At 44.8% G+C, this 11,089-nt stretch overlaps 1 pseudogene; it reads right to left on the bottom strand.

The window, feature by feature from the left end:
- Nucleotides 1-325: 325 nt before the first annotated feature.
- On the bottom strand, nucleotides 326-9,359 carry LOC117856331 (DNA (cytosine-5)-methyltransferase DRM2-like; annotated as a pseudogene).
- Nucleotides 9,360-11,089: the final 1,730 nt, after the last annotated feature.

Below are 11,089 nucleotides of genomic sequence, written 5' to 3'. Positions count from 1 at the left end.
AGTAGCCACACTGGTCAGCAACCTGCACAGAAAGCTATTCTGTTTCCTGAAATCACAGCAGTGCAGGTCGCCTTTGTACATCTAGCAAGTAAAACGAGCTTTAAAGCTACTATAAAGCATTTTGGACTCTGGTTGCTAACAAGCTGCAATGTATCAATAGAAAGCAAAAGACAAAAAAAGTCAAATCTTCCCAGGCCTTGAGTACTCCTACAAATCCACTACAAAAGGTTACGTAATCTGTTGCCGGGAGGAAACTTGATCCACGACAATGTAGTATTCAACAGTACATAGAGCTCAAGTTCCTAGGGTTGAGCAAAGTAGTAATAACTTAAGACTACGTCACTACATCAAAAACGGTGCTATGCTGCTGCATCACTGCATGCACTTCTATTTCTGTACAGCAATAACTCTACATACGCTGCATGACCGACTTCACACATTCCAAGATTCTGACATAGTGGTAGTGCTCACCCTCCAAGCCATTGCGGTGGTGGCGATTGCTCCCAGCAAGATTGTTGCATGGGCTGCCTCCAACTACTGAGGGTCTGTTTGGATACCACATCATAAACTTTAGGACTTCACTTTTAGGTCACTTTTAGGATTTGTGCATCCAAACTGGTGTCATAAAAGTGTATTCATAAACTTTAGGGGTGCTGTTTTCATTAGGAGGATCAAACCATCATAAACTTTCATTTTTCTCATAAAAGTGGTCCTTTACCCCTCCTACCCCTCCCCTTCTCTCTCCACGGACGCACGGTCACACCCTATCCTCCCCCGCTCTTCTCCCGCACTGCCCATCTGCGCCGCCTCCTCCTCCAGCACAGCGCATCTGCGCCGCCTCCTCCTCCCTCCGCCGCCGCCTCCTCCTCCCTCCGCCCTCCCCGTACTCCTTCCGCCGCCGCCATCCCCTTCCAGGGCCGGATCTACGCTGCCGCCCTCTCCTCCCTTGGCCGCCGCCTCCTACTCTCGCCGCCTCGTCCACCTTTCCCCGCCGCCATCTCATCCAGCCGTCGCCTCCTCCGGTCGCCGCCGCCTCCTTCCCTCGCCGCCTCCTTCCCATTTGGCCGCCGCGTCCTCCCCATTTGGCCGCCGCCTCGTCTCCATTTCCCCGCCTCCTCCCCATTTCGCCGCCGCCTCCTTCCCTCGGCGCCTCGTCCCCATTTGCCCGACGCCTCCTCCCCAGTTCCCCGCCACGTCCTTCCCATTTTCCCGCCGCCTGGTTCCCTCGCCGCCTCATCCCTATTTCCCCGCCGCCTCGTCCCCATTTTCCCGCCGCCATCCCCACAAGATCTCGGGTTTCCTCAACCCCTCCAGTCCTCCGCCGTTCTTGAGTTTCATCGTTTCCTAATGGCGGACAACGGCGACGACAGATTGGAGGATTTGTTCCCCCAGCCCGATCCACAAATTCCCTCCTGCCAAATCGATTTTTTCTCTCAGTCCGAGTCTTCCAGTGCCCCCCGTCATGGCTTGGAGAACTTGGACCTCAACTCCCAGGCTGAGGAGTACGTAGATCTGAGCATATACTCAGAGTACCTTTGGGGAGATGAGGTTCCCCGGGGCCGTGGTAGCCGTACTCTTGGCTTACGCGCGGCTCGAAGTGGTGGTGGGGGCAGCAAAGGGGCCGGCGGGAGCAGAGGGGTCGGCGGGAGCAGAGGGGCCGGCGGCAGCAAAGGTGCCGGCGGCACCACAGGACCTGGCGGCAGCAAGGCGGCCGGCTCCAGTCAAGCTGCAGGCGGTAGCAGGATGGCGGGCGGCAGCAGGGGGCCTGGTAGCAGAGGTGGAGTAGGCCGTGCAAGATCTTTGTTTCGCGGTGGTGGTTCTGGTAGTGCAAGTCGTGGAAGAGGCCGTCGAGGTGGTGCTCATGGTGGAGGAAGTTCAGGCCCTCCAGAAGATGCTTTTGATGCATGTGAACACAATGTTGTTGATGATGCAACTGTCGAAGTTGTGTTTCCTGCCTCACAGGTAAAATCTGTGACTTTATAGTATGAATTTAGGGTCCATTTAGAATTAGTTGTTCTGAAATTGGGAATGAAATTAGCTGTGGAAGTTGATAGTATGAATTAGCTGTGGAAGTTGTTCTAAAATTTTCAGGAATGGATTGAATTGTGACTAGATGCATGACAGAGCTTCATGCATTAGTGGCTACATGAATTAGTGGCTTCATGAATCTGTGACTTATTCCCATTGTGACATGCTGAAATTGTTAGATGTTGAATTTGTGAGTTCCTGAAAATGTTGCTTCATGTATTAGTGCCTTCATGTATTATGTCTAGATAAATTCATTACATAGTTCCTGAGTTAGTGACATGTATTTGTTGATTGCTTTTTGTGTTTTGCCTGGAAATTCACTGTTCTTTATCCAATAGATTAAAAATGACAAAGCACAGTGGACAGAAAGGAATACTGGAATATTCTATGATTTGTCAGTTGAGCAAATTAGAGAAGGAAACTGTCCCAAAGGCAACATGTCCACTATAGGGTTGAAGATAATTCAGGAAAAGTACTACATGGCTACTGGTTTGAAGCATGATTTTGGGCAGCTTAGGAATAGAAGAGATCAATTGAAAAGGTTGTATACCTTTTGGAAAGGCCTACAGAGGGAAACAGGTCTAGTTAGAAATGCTGATGGGACAGTGCTAGCTCCAAATTGGTGGTGGGATTTACACACACAGGTGAGACATAAATTTTGTACTAACCCTTTAATTTCCAGGATGTAATGCTCCTGACTTAGAATGACATGTCACTTGCAGAAATGTCCTGATTTGAGGAAGTTGCAGCATGGTGCTCCAGAGTACTTAGATCAGTTGGAAGAAATGTTTCATGAAACTGCAGTTGATGGAAGCACAACATACATTCCAGAAGTGGAGGAGGAAGAAGAAGAAGATGGTGAAGATGATGACATTGGAGACCCTTCAGTTGGTGTAGAGGACTGTGATGGTGAACTTGCCTCTTTCTATGATAGCCCTATGAGCTCAAACACCAGGAAGAGGTCCAATGCAAGCACCAAATCAACTGCTACTAGCCCTCCAAAAAAATCTAGAAGCCCAATGATCACTGCTGTGACAAATTACTTCAATAGGCAATCAGAGAAGGATGATGTGACCCATAGTATTTTCAGGAATATTGGTGCATCAATTGTCAAATTCACAGAAGATAAGAGGCAGAAGATGAACACCAATTCAGTGGCAGATGAAGTTAAGAGATGCCAACAATTAGCAGTAGAATGTGGTGCAAGGAAGGATAGTGCTGAAATGTTTGCTTGTTGGGACATATGCAAGGATAAATTCAACAGAGAATTCTTCTGCAACCTTGATGATGCAGAGGCTAGAATGGCTTTCTTGAAAAGATGGTGCAAGAAGGAGAACTTAGATTAGAATTTAGTAGTATAGATTTGTGGTTGTTTGAACCTTGAATTGTTGGTTTCTGAACATGTTATTTCGGCTGCTAGAACTTGAATATGTGTCTGTTTCAAGTTGTGATCATGTGACATGTTTAAATTTGTGGTTGTTTCTATATGTGGTTGTTTCAATATGTGGCTGTTTGAGTACTAGAGTATTTGATCATGTGACATGTTTGATTTTAGTTTGTGAACATGGCTCGGCTGCAGTACTAATGTGACTGTAATGAATTTGTTTGACTAATGTATGCCTATTTTTTTTAATGGTGAATTAGGATGATGGTGAAGGAGATTCTGACGATGAATTCATTAATATGGCATGCAAGTTCATGGAGCTGGAAATCATACGTCGAAAGAGGAATCGAGAGATTATGGAGTCCTCAATAATGCTTGGTATGTACTATGACACTTACTATCACAAAGGGCCACCTAGAGTACCTACTGTACCGGGCATAAAATGGGTGCAAGAGACACTATCAAATCCAACCTCATGCTACAACATGTTTAGGATGTCTTGCACTTTATTTCACCAACTTCATGACCTGTTGGTTGAGTCTTATGGTTTGAGGGGAACTAGAAGAATGTCAACGATGGAGGCTTTAGCTATGTTCTTATGGATAAATGGTGCACCCCAATCACTAAGACAAGTTGCGGATCGGTTTGTAAGGTCATTGGAAACAATAAGCCGCACATTTGATTTGATTTTGTCATGTGTTATTAGACTAGCAGTAGATATAATTAGGCCAAAGGACCCTCAGTTTACAACAATTCACCAGAGGTTGAGAAACCCTAGGTATGCTCCATATTTCAACAATTGCATAGGAGCTATAGATGGGACTCATGTACCAGTTGTGGTGTCAAGTAATAAGGTGGTGCAGCATACGGGCAGACATGGATACCCTACACAGAACGTGCTTGCCATTTGTGACTTCGACATGAGATTCACATTTGTTGTTAGTGGATGTCCTGGATCAGTTCATGATATGAGAGTATTCAGTGATGCCTTAAATAAATATGCTGACAAGTATCAACACCCTCCTCCAGGTACAATTTTGCTCAATAATATTTTGAAAATAAATTATATGCCAATATTGCTAACCATATTCTCTTTTGTATTTGTAGGGAAGTTTTATCTAGTAGACTCTGGATATCCTAACCGCCCAGGGTATCTTGCACCATACAAAGGTACGAAGTACCACCTTCCTGAGTTCTGGAGTGGCCCAAATCCGAGAGGTATGAAGGAGACTTTTAATTACGCGCATTCATCACTTAGAAATGTTATTGAGAGGTCGTTCGGAGTTTTGAAGATGAAATGGAGGATTTTATTGGGAATTCCAAGTTTTCCAATTGAAAAGCAAAGCAAAATAATAGTAGCATGTATGGCACTTCATAATTTCATTAGGGAGAACGATAATGCGGATAGGGCCTTTCATATGTGTGATCGTGATGAAAATTTTGTTCCTTTGACCGAAGAATCAAGCATTGAAGGACATGAGGGAAATATCGAAGAGTCAGACGGAGATCAAAATATGAATGAATTTCGTGATAGTATAGCTAATGGTTTGTTCAATAGATTGTAGAGGTTTTGTATTTTTGAGTTGTAATGACAATGACGATGGACTGTGCTAAATATTTTTGAGTTGTATTTTTTGACAACTACGATTTTTTAATCAAAGCCGCCAGCAAAAGGGCCGGCAAAATAAAAAAAAGGATGAAAAAAAAACCCGGCAGGCATCCCGTGTGCGCCAGAGGGAGCACTTGCGCGCCAGAGGCAGCGCGCGCTCGTGCCGCGCCGAAGGCAGCTCGCTCGTGCCAAAAGTGCATCCCTGGCGGTAGAAAGTAACCGGCAGTTACTCCTTAATTAGGGGTACAACAGTCATTTTCCCTCAATCATCCTAAAAATTATGAGTCCATCCAAACACCCCACTCCTAAATTTTAGGAGTACCAATTTCTAGCTCCTAAAGTTTATGAGTGTCCTAAAGTTTATGAGGTGGTATCCAAACAGGCCCTAAGTCAAAACCACCTATTCTTCTCATAGATGACTCAAGCCAATCAGAAGTTACATTCTAGATATCAGCCATCTCAATCAAAGTTCCTGATTGGTGTTTGCTCCCACCAGGTTTTCAAGACAGTCCTGTTTACTTCAGATTTTTCAACCGAGACCACCGTCTTCATGCGTATGCCAAGCCGGTGCAGAGGTACCTCTGCTCCTCCAGTCCCCGAGAACAAAGAGAGCACATTCATGCCATTTGGGAACATGTCTCTTAGTACTGAGAGATGGTAAGCTATTGTGTCCACTTGAAATGAGTTACCTAGAGATCTATATCTTTGGGTCCTGCTGATTCCCCTGGTGTGATCCTTTGGGAAACCAAGTAGGAATTCTATCTCGTCAGGCTCTAGAGGAGCGACCTTGTTTCGACCAACCCATGTGAGGTTCCATGTTCTACACTCATTCAAGACATATTTCTGAACTCCTAGAGATGGTGGGTCTTCACTGCTTGCAAGAGTGCAAAGAATCTGTTCTGTCAGCTTTGAGCTAGATACACACGTCTGGAGGTAGTTAAATTGTCTCCGTGTGTCCCATGAGGGCCACCACTGCTTGGTCTGGGGAAAGGCATCATGTATTATCGTCTTTGGGGGAACGAGAATGAGAGGCGACCTGTTCTCAATTGGAAGGTTATGTATGTAACCCCTTTTCCTTGCAGCGGCGTAAAAGAACTTTGAATTCACAAACTCGGGCTGATGTCATGCAAGAAACTTGAGATGGTTCCCGGACACCTTTCGAAGCAAGGGCTACCCTGTCAAATCCAACCATTGGGTTAGGTAGAGGCATTGACTCATCATGACTACCATCTATGGGACCTCCACTTCCTTGTGCTGTATCCCCCAAATTGCTTCCCCTTTCTCTTCTTCTCTTCCACGAACTTGGTCCGCTTTCTGGAATCTTCCAGAGGAACTAAAACAATTCAAACCTGTATCCTGTGGAGCTATGAAGAAAGTTTTAGTGTCATTCCATTAGGTTAAAAGAACAGGTCCTTGAGTCAGATGAACAGTTTAACCACAATGTACCTCATGGTTTGCATAACTCTCATGGCAACCAGCTCCAGATCTCCAGTAGACTCTGAATTGCAGATCAAACCAGCTAACATAGATATATCCGCATCCTTCCCTGAGTAATATTAAAACAAATAGATAGAATAAGTTAGTCACATGAGCAGGGGCGGATCTAGGGCCCGGGCTGCCCGGGCTGCAGCCCGGGGCGAGCCCATGTAGTCCCTTTAACATATGTGGTATTTAGCCTAACAAAAGGAGGTTTATGAGGTAAGATTAGACTGTTTTGGTGCTGATTCAGCAACTTAGCCCGGGGTGCAGCTCCGTTTTGGATCCGCCCCTGCACATGAGCATTAAAAAAAGGGTCTACATTTGCTCCAGCTTCAATGCTGAGACATACCACATTCTGGCTTCACCTTCTGCAAAACCCATGCTCACTAAGGACTCCATCTTTTCATCCATCTGTGACATTTCTCGCATAAATTCCTGCATGAAAGCACAGGAAAGCATATAGAAAGCACTTATACATTATAAGAAGTGTCATATGCATGTCTAGAAGTCTGCCACAACCGCCTAAAGAAACAATCAACTAGTAAACGCAGGAATCGCACCTTACTATCAAACTTAATGAGTTTATAGACCTATAACATTTGAAAAACTAATTATTCGCAACAAGTCGTGTGTATAATTATCCTTCAGTTTTAAACTCTTTATTGCAAGACTGTCATGCAAATTTGCTAAAGTGGAACGTGCATCTATGTATTCACATTTCACCATTACAAAAAAAAAAGTTTCAAATTTACAGAAACACTTTCCAAGGAGTTGAAGGTTGTGAGGACCACCAAACAAGAACGCTGACAGTTCATTCATAAGAGATGGCACTGCAACTTCAGTGGAATCAAGGCAGCTGGAGAGGAAGCTGCTAAACTTATAGAAGGCAGAATTGTATAACACGAGGTCTACAAAACCATTAACATTAAGAGAGGGAGAGAAGCGGATAGGGAGCTAAAACGGTAAAACTTCCCATGTTTACACTGGGACTACCTATATGCTGGAGGAGGTGACTAGAGAGAGGGTACGCGAGAGCCCCTGGACGTGGGTCCCACTCGTCTCCTCCGTATCGCTTCGTCTTTCTCCTCCGCTTCGTCTTCCTCGGTCCGTCCAGCTTCATCTTCTTCCGTCTGTCCTGCTGCAGATCCCGTCCTGCCCCCACACCCGCCCCCTCCGACCACTGCCCCGGCCGGCGGCTACCGCGCCGCCTCGCCGTCCACCCACCTCCCACCTCCTCCTCCTCTACCCCGCCCTCCGCTAACCTCACCGATCCATTGCCCCCGCCACCGACCCTGCCCGCCGGTCGTTGCCCGCCACCCGGCCGGCGGCGCCCCCGCCGCCCTCAACCCATCACCGCCGCCGGGCCGGCCACCGCCCCGACCATCCCTCTACAATCGGTCATCTCTCCAACTCCGGTAAGCCTCGCCGCCACCGGCCACAACCGCTTCCCGAAACCCAGAAACCCTAAATCCCTAATCCTGCCGGCCTCCACCGCCACCCACGGCCGGCGGCGACCCGCCGCCGCCCGCAGCCCCTTCCACCTTTGTTACTTTTCCTCATATACCTTGGTACATTCTACTGTGATATCTTGTATGTAACAAGAGGGCTCTCGATGTAGTTTTTACGTATGCTGAAACCTCATAGGGAGCTAAAACTAGAATGCTTAGGCCACGACTACTAACACATAAAACTGAATATTGAACAATTAGAAATATGGAATGGTCAAAGCAAAATGATGGGTAATGGGCCCAACAAACAAATTTGGAATCCTACTGAAGTCTAATCCAACCAACTCTCAGCTATATGCATTCCCCAAGACACACATACTCGACACTAAAATTACAAGACTAATTCAGTGTTAGATCAAACACGAATGCTGTAGCACTATACAATCACCATAGAAAAAAAAAACTAACAAAAGATCATGAGGGGAACATATAATTGTATTGACCAGCTCCTCTAACAGGCATATAGGATTATAGGAATATGATTGCTCCTAAAGCAATCCCCCAGCTACAGAACAAAGAAAAGAAAAACCTGAAGCACATCCCTATAGCTGGTTCATATGTGTACCTAAAGCTTGTTCAATCAAAAGGGGAATAGCATGCGGGTATAAAACCCATAAATTTTCTGGATAAGTAGTCGGTTTACACTTACAAAGGAAAAGGCATGCGAAACACACATATGCTATGTACATACCCTAGTATTACAGAACCATTTTTTGAAATCAAAATCATAGCAGAGGATGCTACTAAATATATATAAAGTTAAAATTTTAAAAATAAAATTCTATAGTAAGAAGGTCAACAAGAACATAGCAATGGAAAAGGACACACAACCAAGAAACCTAAAAAATAACATAAGTGCAAAGAAAACTAAAGATCAAGTGGCAAGAAGGATAAAACTAACACTTAGTAGAAAGGTCTTTTTAACAATCATGTCCAATAGGTGGTTTTGCCAAAAATAACCTGCCCTAGAAGAAATAAAAATGCACAGAAAAATACAAACAATCCCACAAAGATGTAGCTAACATCTCTGTAACTACGATGGGTCAGGTAAGTACGTAGTACAAAAATTAAGGAAACAGCTAGCTTCATACAAAACAGGAGAAAACTTGCTTATGCATAATCAGTCAAATTGATAAAGCACAGCGAGTGCATTGTGTAATGAGGACCAAAGGGAAACAAATGGAAATACCTCATCATCAACAGAGTCATCAGAGTTGAGGTCTTTGTTGCGGTTATCACCAGCACCATCATCATCCCAGTTTTCAAGAAGATCATCATTGTCGTCAACAGTATGAGGAACATTGCCAGAAGAGTGATCATCCACCAAAGGGTCGCAGCCTGTCTCCTGCATTTTACAACAGCACTTGTAAAATACAAATACTCTTTCTACTGAAAAACAAGAGCTTCAGCGACAAATGAGTAAAAGATCTGCGTTAGCAAATAGCTTATATTTGAGAAGCAGATCAAGTATTGCATCGCACAAGACGTCGTGCCGCACTTAAGCCCGGCAAGATTAACGGGCCTCGTGCTGGGCTGTTGGCCCGCTTAGCGGCCGAGTTGGCTAGCAACCGTGCACAGCATCTCGAAACGGAGTAAGCACCGTGCACAAACAGAGGAGAGTAAGCGGCGATCCAGAAGAGGATACCGGAACGAATTCGACGTAGCATATGCAAGGTCAAGCACCATAAATATACAAGTCTATACCCAATGCTTTGCGCGTCGTTTTTCAGGATATGGACGAAGCTTGAAACCGATTTCCATATGGACGAAGAAACATCAGCAAATTCAGCATATCGAAAAATTATTAACGTACTCTTGAAATGTCGAACGCCCTGGCAAACAACCGTCTGCCAAATCTTCGTTACGAGAAAAAGGATATGACAAGTTGTAAAGAAATAACCACCACCACTCTCGGAGTTTCGAAATGTCGACAATAGCTTCAGTCAATATATAATTGTTGCATTGTATTGCTAATTTTCTGAAATATTACCGTGGTTATTCACATATGGTTAAGCATGTAATAAGATAATGATTGTCATTCATGCAGCATGCACATGCTTCAGACTCGGATAGTGAAAACCAGCACAAAATGCATAAAAAGGTCAATAGTTCTCAAAGAAATGGTGCACATGAGCTGGAAGATGGTGAACTTGGAGAAGGTTACGAGGTCCATTGATCAATCTGCTTGCTACCAAGATTGTCAGTACTTACTGTCCCTTGTCATGTTCTTCACCTATTTTTTCTTTTGGCAAGTAGTGCTTCAGCGTGTTGTCTTCTATTATTATGTCCACAAGATAGCCCTAACCACAAGTTGTCTTCTATTATTATAAAATAAATAGAGAAAAGTATCAGTTTTTCTTCTTTCCAATAATAAGATTATTTATGTCCTGATGACACTTATAACTGAACCATCAGCGTGTTACCCTGTAGCGTTGATCTTCATGATGGACATGGCAATAACACCAGTTAAGCATGGCACCTTTTGTTTGTCCTGCTATTGCAGCTGTTCTGACATCTGTTCTGGCTAATTTTTCATTTCCCCTGAAGCCTGGTGCCGTTTGTGTCGAGCACATCTAGAAACCCACACTAACAGGGAAATACAATGGCTGATGTGCCAGAGAAATTACAAAAGGTCAGTTTATGATGTTACCAATAGTCTCAATCAGGCTGAAAACAAGCCAGGGAGGTCTGCTAACCGGTTTGGGGAGATCAGGGATGTAAGATCCGTGTGTGCGTGTACCTTTCTTGGAGCACCATCGGCTTGTGTTATAATAATTTAACTGAAGTTCAATTTGATTCTATATATCTAATATCCATATAGCGAACAGGCCTCTAGCTGAGTTAGTTAGGTGGCTCTAGTAGCACTTCTCAGGTCCTGGGGTCAACTCCTCATAGGAGCACAGGTCTAAGGCCCGTCCCCGGTTGTTGGTCGTCTCACACGGGCTACGGTGCCGTTGTGTAAGGGTGCGGCAGGAGTTCGGGGTTTTCTCGACCTGCATGAGAAGGTCTTCTCTTCTTATCAAAATACCCGGGGACTGTCTTACCCCCTGCAGGTCGAGTTTTCTAATATCCATATAACCT

The sequence above is a fragment of the Setaria viridis genome, chromosome 5, assembly GCF_005286985.2.
Source record: "Setaria viridis chromosome 5, Setaria_viridis_v4.0, whole genome shotgun sequence".
NCBI lineage: Eukaryota > Viridiplantae > Streptophyta > Magnoliopsida > Poales > Poaceae > Setaria > Setaria viridis.
Note: the sequence above shows the minus strand (reverse complement) of the source record. Positions and strands in the feature narration are given on the sequence as shown.